Below are 12,877 nucleotides of genomic sequence, written 5' to 3'. Positions count from 1 at the left end.
GGACAGATGACTCCTCTAGGACCAGTGATGAGAGTGGCGATGCCTGGAGGGTGGAGAGAATGTGGGGTAGAAAGAAGAAACTGATTACAAGAATCTACGTATAGCCTCCTCCCTGGGGGAGGGACAGCAGAGAAGAAGGTTGGGGGAGACGTCGGACAGTGTAATATATGACAAAATAATCATAATTTATGAATGAAGGATTCATGAGGTAGGGTGGAATGGGGAGGGAGGGGGGAGATGAGCAGCAGATATTAGGGGCTCAAACAGAAGGCAAATGTTTTGAGAACAATGATGGCAACAAATGTACATATGTTCTTAACACAATGGATGGATCTACGGATTGTGATAAGAATTGTATGAGCCCCCAATAAAATGATTTTAAAAAAAAGACCAGAATAGACACCACAGAAACACACACACACACACACACACACACACACACACAAAGGCCTCTGAGGATTAACTGCAAGCAGAGGAATAGCAAAGAACCAAGAAATCCTGAGATTCCTGATAAAGAAATAATCAACAAGGTCAATTGCTTCTGGGCAATTCTGAATTATTTATTCTTATCAATTTAATATCTGGTATTAATGTTTTGAAACTGATTGTAGTAGCAATTATACCACACTGCTTGATGTGATTGAACGATGGAATGATGTATCTGTATTAACATACATAAATAATTATCACTAATATCTGGGGCTTAAAAAAAGAGATTGCAGAGAAACTGGCAGACCCTTTTAAGGACTTCTGCTCTTTTCACAGAGGTCAATATTGTTTGAAGCTCTTACCCATAGACTGTGGCTTGGGCCATCGGTTTTAAAACCTGAAATGAATCGGGAGTTGTCTTGGGCACAGCTGTTTACCAATGCAATTGTTTTCTCAGTGAGACTTTCTTAGATAAATGTTTTTAGATAAAACTGCACTTAAATGTTAAAAAAAAAATCAACAAGGTCAAGATCTAAATTTAGAGATGTCGCCTCCAGAACAGGGAGAAAAAAAATTGTTTTTTTAAAACTCCCTGCTGTGATGTTTGTGTCATAAACAGGTAACTGGCATCTCACTATTTGGAGAAAACAATGGTCAATTGTTGGTGCGTTTTCTTTGTATCCTTCCCCAATGCACATGCGTAGTTCTTATGGAGTGCCCATTGTGTGCCAGGTACCGGACAGGAAAGTATCGAATGTTGGCTTCACAACAGTCCTCTGCGTGGGCATGGCATTGCTTTCTACCTTTCCCGAGGAGAAACTAAGCTCAGAGCGATGAACTTGCTGCAGGTCTCATTCCTTTTAAGCGATCAAGTTAGGAGAGTTAGGAGGTGTCGGGACCACCCACGTGGTAGACACGCATGCATTTTTCTACATTTTACTGTGACAGTATTGCTGTCTTCCTCTGCTGCTCAGGGACCTTGGACGGTAAGAGTAGTTAAGAGTTAGGATGCTGTCTGAAAAGGTTGGCAGTTTGAGCACACCCAAGTCACCTTTGCAGAAGAGCCTAGTTACGTTTCTGTTTCCAAAACCTTGGTCATTGAAACCCTGATGGGCCTTCATGAGTGTCGGCCAGCTCGACAGGAGGAAAGCGCTCCGTGTTCCTTCTGCACCGTATTTGTCACTTCTAGAGCAATGAACACTTACTGTGTAACCATATATTCTCTTCAGACATGGTTTTAAAACAGATTTGACTGCCTGCGTGAGTCACTTAGTTAACCAGTTCCTTATGGAGGGTGCTTTAGGTTTGGCAAATGTTTTACTATTGTGTTCATGTAGGCAACATATAGATATATGCTATCCAAGATGTTATAAAATAGGAAATATAGAGAGAATGTCAAAAGACAAGACCCTATGTCTGTACTTTAATTTTTAGAAAACCATCCCCAATAGTTTAAGATATTTTCCCCTTTGTTTCCTTTTCAACCCAAATGTGATTTGCTTTTTCTTCTTTTTTTTCAATCCTTCCAAAAGTTTTGTGGACATGTTTCCATGTCAGTCCTAGTGTTAAAGTAGGACTCTTCTGTAGCAGGTTATACACCTATCTCAAAACAGTTTAAACAAGCAAGGACAATTTTTGGTTCAGGTACTGCCAAGTCCAGAAGTTTCTTGACATCTCACATGCAGTTGGATCCCAGTTCTCTGAAGATAGTGTGATAGCTAAGGTTTGTGACAATTTGTCTGGGCCAGGATTCTTAGTGGTTTGGCAGACCTAGTAATTACCCATGAAATTTCCTTAGGGGTGTGGCCTGCTTCCAATATAAGTGGACTCTTTGGAAAAGCTTGCTTGCTTTTTCACAGGTGCAGGAAGCCCCGTCTTTCTCCTGAGGAGCGGTTGGTGGTTTCCAATGGCTGATCTTGCAGTTAGCAGCCAAACATGCAACCACTAGGCCTCCCCATTGCTTTCTTAAAGAAAAAAAAAAGTTTTATTGCCGCATACTTCCCACATCATCTAATTTAATCATTCAGTCACGTTAAGAAGAGTTGTGCAGTCATCACCACAATCCATTTCTGAGCATTTTCTTCTCATACTCATTGCTGTCAGCTCCCATCTCCCCTGCCATGACCCTATCCCATTATTGCCTCCCCAGAGCTATCTACCCTGGATTTCATATACAGGAAATCATACAAATACAAACAGAAAGCAAAGAAACAAAGTAGCCAGCAAAATGACTAGACAAAACATAGAAAAACCTCTCCCACCCAGAGGGGCTGTATGGAAGATAAGATATATCCAGGGGTCAGTTTAGCACCAATGAAACAAAAAACACTCCATTTGTTCTTTAATCCTCTCTCCCCCCACACTACTATGATCCCTGTCCCATCTCACAAATCCTGATAGACCAGTGTACATAGTGCAGCACAGACAAGACCTTTCAATATAGGGAATTCAGGATAGACAAACCCCCCTTAGAAACAGTAATGGGAGTAAAGATTCCTGGAGGGTAGGGAAAGGGAAGCGGGAGGAACAGGGCAAAAGGGGAACAGATAAGCAATGATGGTGGAATAACCCCCTTTGAGGGGGATGAATACCTGGGTAGCAGGTGAAGGGACAGTATGGGTGGTGTAAGATATGTATAAATAATAGTAACAATACTTAATATATAAAGGACTCCTGGAGGTGGTAGGGTGGGGGAGGGAGGGAATAAAGAGGAGTTGATTTCAAAGGGGTCAAGAAGAAAGGTAATGTTTTGAAATTGTTGATGCCAACATTTGTACATGTCCACCTGATATAATGGATGAATGGATTGTTATATGTAAGAACCCCAATAAAATGATTTATACTTTTAAAAAACATAGAGAAACCTCAAAAAGAAGGTATAAAATATTAAAAATGGAAGCAACTTTAAAATGGGTCAAAAGGAAGATCAAATGATAAGGGGTTACATTTTAACCTATATACATCTACCATAATTGACTTTATCATACTGTCTGTCTGACAGCAAGGCTGTCCACATTCCTGGACGATGGTCAGAAGGGATTCCTCAGAGGCTTAATCCATGTGGGAACCCTGAAAAAACTGATTTTGAGCTTCTCCTGTCATCCACAGCCTTCTGCAAACCATGTGTTCACAATTTTAGTTCCCAAACCATTCCTTCCATCACATCTGGATTGTATTACTTACACTCCTAGCATCACACAGGCGGATGTGCTTCTTCCATGTGGACTTAGTTGATGTCTCACCTGGATGACGGCTTATTTTCAGAAAATGCTTTAAGACACAAGATACTATTCTTTCTCATAGCTGGGCATCCATCATCTGGTTTCTTCACCACACTTTGCTCTAGCACCTACATCTTCAGTGAGCTCTTCATGAGGGTGAGTATTGAGTAGGGCCATATCATAAGAACTAATTGTTAAAAAAAGAACTAGTTTTTCTTAGATTGGGGCTAGAATAAAGTGTGGTTCCCAGAGATCAGTCCCCAGGAAAGTACATTGTGCTTGGTAATGGAGGGGCATTGGTAAAGAGAACGACCTTCAGGAGATGGACTAACACATTGGCTCCGACAATAGCAAATAGCTCTCAGCAGACCTTCCAGACTAAGAACAAACTACAAAAGAGGAATAAGCTGTCTACTTCAGAGGGATTTGCCACTGGAAACCTTATATCAAAAGAACATGCAAATCTTCATTTCTCTCAAAGACAGATAATTAAATATCATATTTCTTTTTTATTACTTTGAGAGGATATGGAGAAGATAGGGGGATGGACACCTTGGCTGAAACAATGGACTCAAACCTAAGAATAATTGTGAGGCTGGTGAGATAATTGTGATGACCAGGCAGTGTGCGTGCATCGCTCTCTTGTTCACAGGTGTCCCGGGAGATGGAACTCACTTGACAGCACCTAACAACAAGGAGAAAATTACATGTGTTTAGAACTTTTGGCCACAAACTTCTCACAGCCCTAGCAGAGATCAAGCTCGCTGCCATCCCAGCAAGTACCCAGTTCCTGAGTCTTTAACGTTTTAAAAACATTTTCTATGTGATTCTTTTTCTTAAAAGAAATGCATTCATGAGTCTTTACACATTTGGCTTGAATTGTAAGCATTTGGTGGGAGTGACAACACATCTATCTTTAAAAACTTTTAGAGAACAAAGAATTAAGGCCCTTTCTTTTAAGTTATTATTAAAAAGTGACTTATTCATTTTGTGGTTCTAATCTAATTTCTAAAAAAGATGTGTATTTGTACATTTAAATATAGACTCAATAAATTGTTTGTATATATATATATATATATATATATATATATATATATATATATATATATATATATATATATATATATATATATATATATATATATATATATATATATAAACAGAGATTGACATTTAGTGCCCAGCTGCAAAAACCCTAAATCAGCTACATGCAGCTGCACTCTGGTTCCCTTAATTCGCTCTAACAGCTTGCAGTGACTCTTATAAGTGACACTAGAAACGGCACAGCAGATGTGCAAGATGGCTCCTGAAACCTGAAGTGGGCAGATGGTTCTCTGGTTGATTGACAGCCTGGGGAGCTCTGAGGCTAGGGTCACTCCTGTGGAGGGTGCTGTTGGGTTTTTTCCCTTTCCCCCTGCTTTTGCCTGAAAATGAAACTGTCACACAAGAAAGAAAAGCAGGGGATGGCTATTCAGTGTCCTTTCTTTCTGAATGTTCACTGTAGTGAAAAGACTCAACAACCGCCCCACCTCCCACCCCACCCCACCCCACCCCCTGCCCCCAAATCACCTGCATGTGGATAAAGTCGCCCTCCCCCAGCTCTGACAAAGAATCGACTGTTGACACAGTTAGAGCAGAGCACATTCCTGTTGGAAGTGCATGCACAGGATGCTGGCAGCAGAGCTGAAGGGAGCAGACAATAAAGGAGATCATATAGTTGGGGTTTATTCCCCACCAAGCAAGCATTGGAAGCCCAGTGCTTGTTTCTGTGTTGTTGTGTTGTCAACTGATTCATGGTGGCACCACGTGACAGAGCACTACTGCCCCATAGAGTTCCTAGGCTGCAGTCTTTAGGGGAGCAGATAGGTCCTTGTCCCACAGAGCATTCAGTGGGTTTGAAAACCTGACCTTTTGGTTAGGAGACCAGTGCTTACCCACTGTGCCACCAGGCCACCACAGAAGCTCTATATTACTTTAAAAAGTAAACTTTCTTTCGACATTTTCATTAGAAAGCCGAATACACCATTTACTGTTGTTGATCAGGAATGGTTCATGAGTCATAGCAGCCCCACGTGCCCCAGAACTACTGCCTTGTCTTCCTCAGCCTCACAGCTGTTGCAAACACCACATCAATCCTATCACTGAAGGTCTGTCTGTTTCTCACAGACCCTCTATCTTATCAAGCATGGTGTCTTTCTCCTGGGACTGGTCCCTCCTGATCACATGGCCCAAGGATTTGAAATGAAGTCTCTTTATTCTTGCTTCTAAGAATAAAGCATTCTGACCGTACTTTGTCTAAGACAGATTCTGTCCTGTCTTCTGGCACTGCGTGACATATTCATTTTTATTTGCCAATCCCAGAAATCAACATCTTTACCAGTAAGTGGCTCAACTCCCCTTTATTTTCAGTAAGCAAGGTCGTATTATATGCCTACCAAAGGTTGTTAATAAGCCTTCCCTCACCCTAAAAGTAAAAGGACAAACAAATCTGTCTTGGAAGAAGTATAGCTATAGGGTTTCTTAGGGGCAAGGATGACAAGACTTCATCTTACGTACTTGGAACATATTGTCAGGAGAGACCGGTCCCTTGAGAAAGATCTCATGCTTGGTAAAGTGGAGGGGCAGTGACAAAGTGAAGACCTCAAGGAGACGGAAGGACACAGTGGCTGCACCAGTGGGCTCAGGCACAGGTACACGTTGAGAATGGGCAGGACGCGCAGTGCTTCGTCTTTTTGGCATAAGCACAATTAACTTCTGGAATTCCCATTCTTACTCGTGTCGTCGTAATTTCTTATGATCCATATCTCAATTCCAAATGCTTTTGCATAACCATCAAACACAAGTAAACCTCTTTGTGGTATTCTGTGCTTTTAGTCAAGATCCACCTGACATCAGCAATGATATCTCTCTTGCCACTTTTTCTTCTGAATCCAGCTTGAATTTCTGATTGTTACTTGCTGAGATGGAGTCCTGGTGATGTAATTCCGCATGGTCGGCAGTTCGAAACCACCCACAGCCCCAAGGAAGAAAGATTGGGCTTTCTACTCTGGTTTCAGAGCTACAGTCCCTGAAACCCACAGGGGGTTGTTTGAGTCAGCATTGGCTCCAAGGCAGTGAGAGAGACCTGATTTGACTGTTGCAATGGCTTTGGAATTCGTTCCAGCAAAAATGTAACGCTATGTGATGAATGATCTTGTGTGATAATGTCTGCCTTAGATCCAATCACCTTTAGAATGGGCACACGTATCCATTTCTTCCATCCAGTTGGCCAGGTAGCTGTTTTCCAAATATCTTGAGATAAACAAGGGCGAGCTTCCAGAATTGCATTTGCTTGTTGAAACATCTCAATTGGTATGACATCAATTTTGGGAACCTTATACTATTTTATTTTTGTCAATGCCTTCAGTGTTTCTTGGACTTCTTCCTTCAGTGCCACTAGCTGGTGACGATATGCAACCTCTTAGACTGACAGAACTTCAGTTCTTTAGGCACGGCGACTGTGTTTTCCCCATCCTTTGCTACTACTTACATCATTCGATATTTACAGTAGACTTCTTCAGTAATACAAGTTGAGGTTTGAATGTTTCTTCTGTTCTTTCATCTTGAGAAATGCGAAGGGCATTCAATCTTCCTTTTTGGTTTTCTCTCTTTCTATGTCCAGTCCTTTCACGGCTCCTGATGATGTTTTGCTTTGTGGTTTCTAGCTGCCCGTGAACGTATCTGTTCAGGGTTTTTACTTCATCTCTTTCCCTTGCTTTAGCTATTCTGTATTCAATGAACAAGTTTCAGAGTGCCTTTGACATTCATTTTGGTCTCTCTCCTTCCTATCTTTGCATTTACCTTTTGCTTTCTTCTTGTGTGATGTCATCTGACAACTTGCCTGGTCTTCAGGCATAAACATTAAATGTGCAAAATCTGTTCTGGAGATGGTCCCTACATTCAGGTGGGATATGTCAGCTTGTATCTTGACAATTCTTGATTTGTTTCAATCAACAGTTTTTGTGCTAATTTCTTTTGACTGTTGATTTGCTTTTCCTTGGTTTTAATATAAACTTTTATATGAACAATGGGTGGTTTGGAAGGAATAAAAAAAATCACTGTACCCAAAAGAGTTTTTCAACCATTTCAAGTGGTAGCATACGGTCGAGAAAGAAGAATCCCAATTTTTCACTAAATGCAATGGTGAAAAACAAGTGTCTAGGAATTGAAAGATTCCAGTTGAAATGTTCAACAAGCTGATGACGCACTGGAAACTCTCGTCTACATCAACAAATTGGAAAGACAGCTACCTGACCAACCGACTGGAAGACGGCCATATTTGGGCCCATTCCAAAGCAAAGCAACCCAGTGGACTGTGGAAGTTATTGAATAATATCATTAATAGCACATGGAAGCTAATTTTTACTGAAGACTCTTTAAAAATGTTTGGAGCAGTACATCAATCGGGAGCTTCTAGGAATTCCAGCTGGATTCAGAAGACGGTGTGGAATAAGGCATATCATTGCTGCCATCAGAAGGAACTTCGCTGAAAGCAGAGACCACTACAAAGGCGTTTATTTGTGATTTATTGACTATTCAAAGGCACTGAAATATGTGAATCATAGCAAAGTATGGGTAGCCAGGCCAACGATGGGAATTCCCAAACCCTTCATTGTGCTCACTGGGAACCTGTGCATGGACCAAGTGTCAGTCATTCAAACAGAGCAAGGGCATACTGCATGGTTTAAAATCAGGAAAGGTCGGCACCAGAGTTGTCGTCTGTCATCATACTTTTTCGATCTGTATGCTTAGCACATAGAGAAGCTTGCTTATATGAAGAAGAATGTGGCACCAGGACGGAGGAAGGCTTATCAACAACCTGAGACATCCAGATGACATAATCTTGGTGCTGAAAGTGAGGAGGACAAGCCCTTGAAGCACTTGCTGAGGAAGATTAGGGACTGTATTACAATACAATGTAAAACAAACAAGCAAACAACACCCCCCCCACCGCCCCAAATCCTACAATTGGACCCAATTGGACCAAAAGGTAACATCATGATAAAAAGAGAAAAGGTGGAGTTGTTGGGGATTTCATTTTCTTAGATTTCCAGTTATTGCTCATGGAAGCAGCAGTCAAGAAATCAAAGGACACATTGTATCCTGAAAATCTCCTGCACAGGAATCTCTTGAAAGCACTGAAGAGCAGGGATGCCACTTAGCAGAATAAGGTATGCCTGAGCCAAGCCAGGATATTTGCACTCGCCATATACACTTGTGGGAGTTGGACAATTAATTACTGTGCTTGAATTATGGTGTTGGAAGGCGATATTTACAGTACTGTGGATTGCCAGAAGAACTAACAAATCTGTCTGGGAAGAAGTATGACCAGACTTGCTCCTTAGAAGCAAGGATGGTAAGACTTTGTTTCAGGTACTTTGGACATGTTATCCAGAGAGACCAGTGTGTGGAGAAGGACATTGTGCTTTGTAAAGTTGAAGGTCATCAAAAGGTGATCTCAGGCAATGCAACATGACAGGATCCACCAGCCTCAAGCTCAAGCAACGTACATACCAGCGGTGTGGCGAAGCAGGTCTCGAAGGAACCTCAAGCTCTAGGGGCACAATCCACAGGTTGGCTGTCTCACAGGTGGCTCACAAATTGAGTCAGAGAACTAGCTAAAATAGCTGCAAGTTGGTCTGATCACCAGAGAGCAAGAGAGAAAGGGGTGGGCCTTACCAAGTCATTTATCTCTTTGTCCTCCAATCAAACTGGGACCTGATCAATCCCACATGCTCCTATAGGCCAGTTTGGCACAATAAACCTACCTATCACAGTCCCCTCCTCTCCCTACCTCCCCCTAGCCTAGGTATCACAAAAGGACAGTCTTTCCCCCAAAGGGCTGCTGGGGATTTCGAACTGCCCACCATGCAGATAACCACCCCACCATCAGGGTTCCTATTCTGTTCACATCCCGGAGGGCGTGTTGTACACTTTAATACCAGTCTGATAACTATAGTGAACCTTATAGCCCAGTGATTTTAGACTTGACCTCTAGCACTGGTCGGGTAAGTTAGATTCTGATAAAATAGGCAGGAGTTTCCTTGTTGCCTTGTTATTCGTATTGCCGAGTTACCTCACCTCCTTGTGATTCCCGTACACAATGAAGCAAAACACTATGCAGTAAGATCACACTATTAAGTTCCATAAGTTTTCTTTCTTTTCAAAAAAATCATTTATTGGGGGCTCTTATCACAATCCATCCATCCATCCATTGTGTCAAGCACATTTGTACATATGCTGTCATCATCTTTCCCAATTCTACCTTACAAATCTGACTAGACCAGAGGATGGACACTGGTACAGATAAGAACTGGAAACACAGGGAATCCAGGACAGATAAACCCCTCAGGACCAATAATGAGAGTAGTGATACCAGAAGAGTAAGGGGAAGAGGGGGAGAAGTTAGAAAGGGGAACCAATCACAAGGATCTACATATAACCCCCTCCCTGGGGGATGGACATTTTCTTTCTACTTGAACCCTTGATATCAGCTCATTCCTCCCCTTCCCCACCCTCCCTCATGAACCCTTGATAGTTAAAAAATTTATAATTTTTCTCCCCCATGTCTTACACTGACCACTGTCTGCCCCTTCGGCCAATTTTCTGTTGTCCATCCCACTAGGAAGTGGTTACATGTAGATCATTGTGATCTATTCTCCCGTTCTCCTCCCACTTTCCCCGTCCCTTCCTTGTGTCTGTGTTCTCATTATTGGTCCAGAGGGGTTTATCTGTCCTGGATTCCCTGTGTTGTGAGCTCTTACCTGTAGCACTGCACATGCTCTGGTCTAGTCAGATTTGTAAGGTAAAATTAAGATTATGATAGTTGGTTGGTGGGGAGGAAGCATTAAAGAACGAGAGGAAAGTTGTATGTTTCATCGGTGTTATAATTCACCCTGACTGGCTCATCTCTTCCTTGTGACCCTTCTGTAAGAGAATGTCCAATTGTCTACAGATGGGCTTTGGGTCTCTACCCCATACCCCTCCTCATTCACATCGATATGATTTTTTATTCTGGGTGTTTCATAAGGTTTCTTTGACTGATTTTTGGAAGATTACCAGGCCTTTCTTTTGTGCCCATTTTAGATCGGAGGGTCTGCTGGAAACTCCCCAGTATCATAGCAACATGCAAGCCCCCCTCAACAGAGCCGGTGGCAGCAGCCAATGAGGTGTTATTGGCCAGAACCACATCCAGGTCCCCTAGATGGAAGGCAACCACTTCACGAGTGACTTGGGACCTTTACATCGGTCTACAATTTGTGGTTGGATGCCATTGAGTCGGTTTTGACTCACAGGGACCCTCTGTATAACAGAACGAAATACTGCCCAGTCCCGCGCCATCCTCCCAACCGTTCTTATGTTTGAGACGATGGTGGCGACAACTACGTCAATCCGCCTCCTGAAGATCTTCCCCTTCTCCCTGTCCTTCTACATGACCAATCAGGATGTCCTTCCCCAGGGATTGGTCTGTTCTGACAAGAAGGCCAAGCACGTGAGATGAAGTCTCACCATCCTTGCCTCTAAGGAACATCTGGGCGGTACTTCTTCCAAGCTGGATTTGTTTTTGGGAAATTCATGGTACTTTCAGTATTCATCACCAACACCATAATTCAGATGCATCGCTTCTTCTTTAGTCTAATTGATTACATGTGTGTATCGTAAATCTCTTGGTCAAAATTTCCAACTTACTGACAACTCCTACTTGCCTTTTAATAGTATGTAAATTTGTCCTTCCTACTCAAAATTTAAAAATTTTTAATAAATCATTTATTGGGGGTTTGTATAACCCTATCACAATCCATACATTCATCCATTGTGTCAAGCCCATTTGTGCATTTGTTGCCATCATCATTTTCAAAACATTTTCTTTCCACTTGAGCCCTTAGTATGAGCTCCTTATTTTTCCCCTCCCTCTACTACTCTTCCTCCCTCATGAACCCTTGATAATTTATAGATTATTATTTTTTCTCATGTCTTACACTGACTGATGTCTCCCTTCACCCACTTTTCTGTTGTCTATTGCCCTGGGAGGGGTTGAGATAGTTGAGGTTTATTGTGCCAATCTAGCCGATAACATATGTGGGATTGATTGAAGGGCAGAGAGATAAATGGCTCGGTGAGCCTCGCCTTCCTAGTTCTTGGGTCTCTTGCTCTCTTGTGGTCATTAGGGTGAAGCTTCCGTAACCAGTTCCCTGCTTCAGCTGGCAAGGCTCACTTCCTGCGAGACATCCCTGAGAAGCCACATGGACCTACCCTGATGCAGCCCTGGTGCTGGAGCAGCCAGGTGGAGACCCTGCTAGCGCCAAGATGTTTACATGCTCTCTGATTCAGCTTTCCTCCTGCAGTACACGTCATTGTGTGTGTTATGAGATGAGGACTTTGTAGATGGGTTTATGGGCTAATGTTGGATTTATGGGCTTGGACAGCACTGGGTTGGGATGCTTTCTTAATGTACACTTACCCTTTATATAAAGCTCTCGCTTATATACATGAGTTTCTGTGGATTTGTTTCCTTTGTTTACCCAGACTGACACAGGGGTTCAAAAATTTTTATAATCACTTTCACCAAGAAGCCTTGCTGGCTCTAGTGGTGATATGTCAGGGGGCAAACTGCAAGATTGGTATTTCTAAACCACCACTGTAGGAGAAAGATGTCACTTTGTACTCCCGCAGAGTTACAACCTTGGAAACCAACACTGGAACTTCTACTCTGTCCTTCCTATAAGTTGATGGCATGAGTTTCAGTTGCTACATATCCAGCCAGCTTTTAAATAACTGATGAGACTCACCATCGAACTGATTCTAATTCACAGACCCTGTAGGATAGAGTATGAGGAGAACTGCCCTTCGTGTCCCCAAGAGTGTAGATCCTTTTGGAAGTGGACTGCCATGTCCTGGTGGCTAGTTTTGACCCCAGGCCTTTCAATTAGCAGCTGAGTGCGTAGCCTCCCAGGACTCCTGATTCACTGAGATACTAGGGAAATGATGGCATATTCGAGCGTTTGATGTTGTGATGGTAAGTCAGAAGCCCCACATTGACAGTAGATGCATGCACCCATTATAAAAGACGACAGCTGAGTGTTTACAGCCTCTTTTATAAATGGGTTTTAATCTCAGTCTTATGAAGCAGCTATTACTGCTTCTCTGTTACTGCGGAGAAAAACCTGAGGCTCAGAGAGGTAAAGTAG

The sequence above is a fragment of the Tenrec ecaudatus genome, chromosome 3 (genome assembly GCF_050624435.1).
Source record: "Tenrec ecaudatus isolate mTenEca1 chromosome 3, mTenEca1.hap1, whole genome shotgun sequence".
In the NCBI taxonomy this organism is placed as follows: domain Eukaryota; kingdom Metazoa; phylum Chordata; class Mammalia; order Afrosoricida; family Tenrecidae; genus Tenrec; species Tenrec ecaudatus.
The sequence above is the reverse complement of the archived record's forward strand: the minus strand, read 5'-3'. Positions refer to the sequence as shown.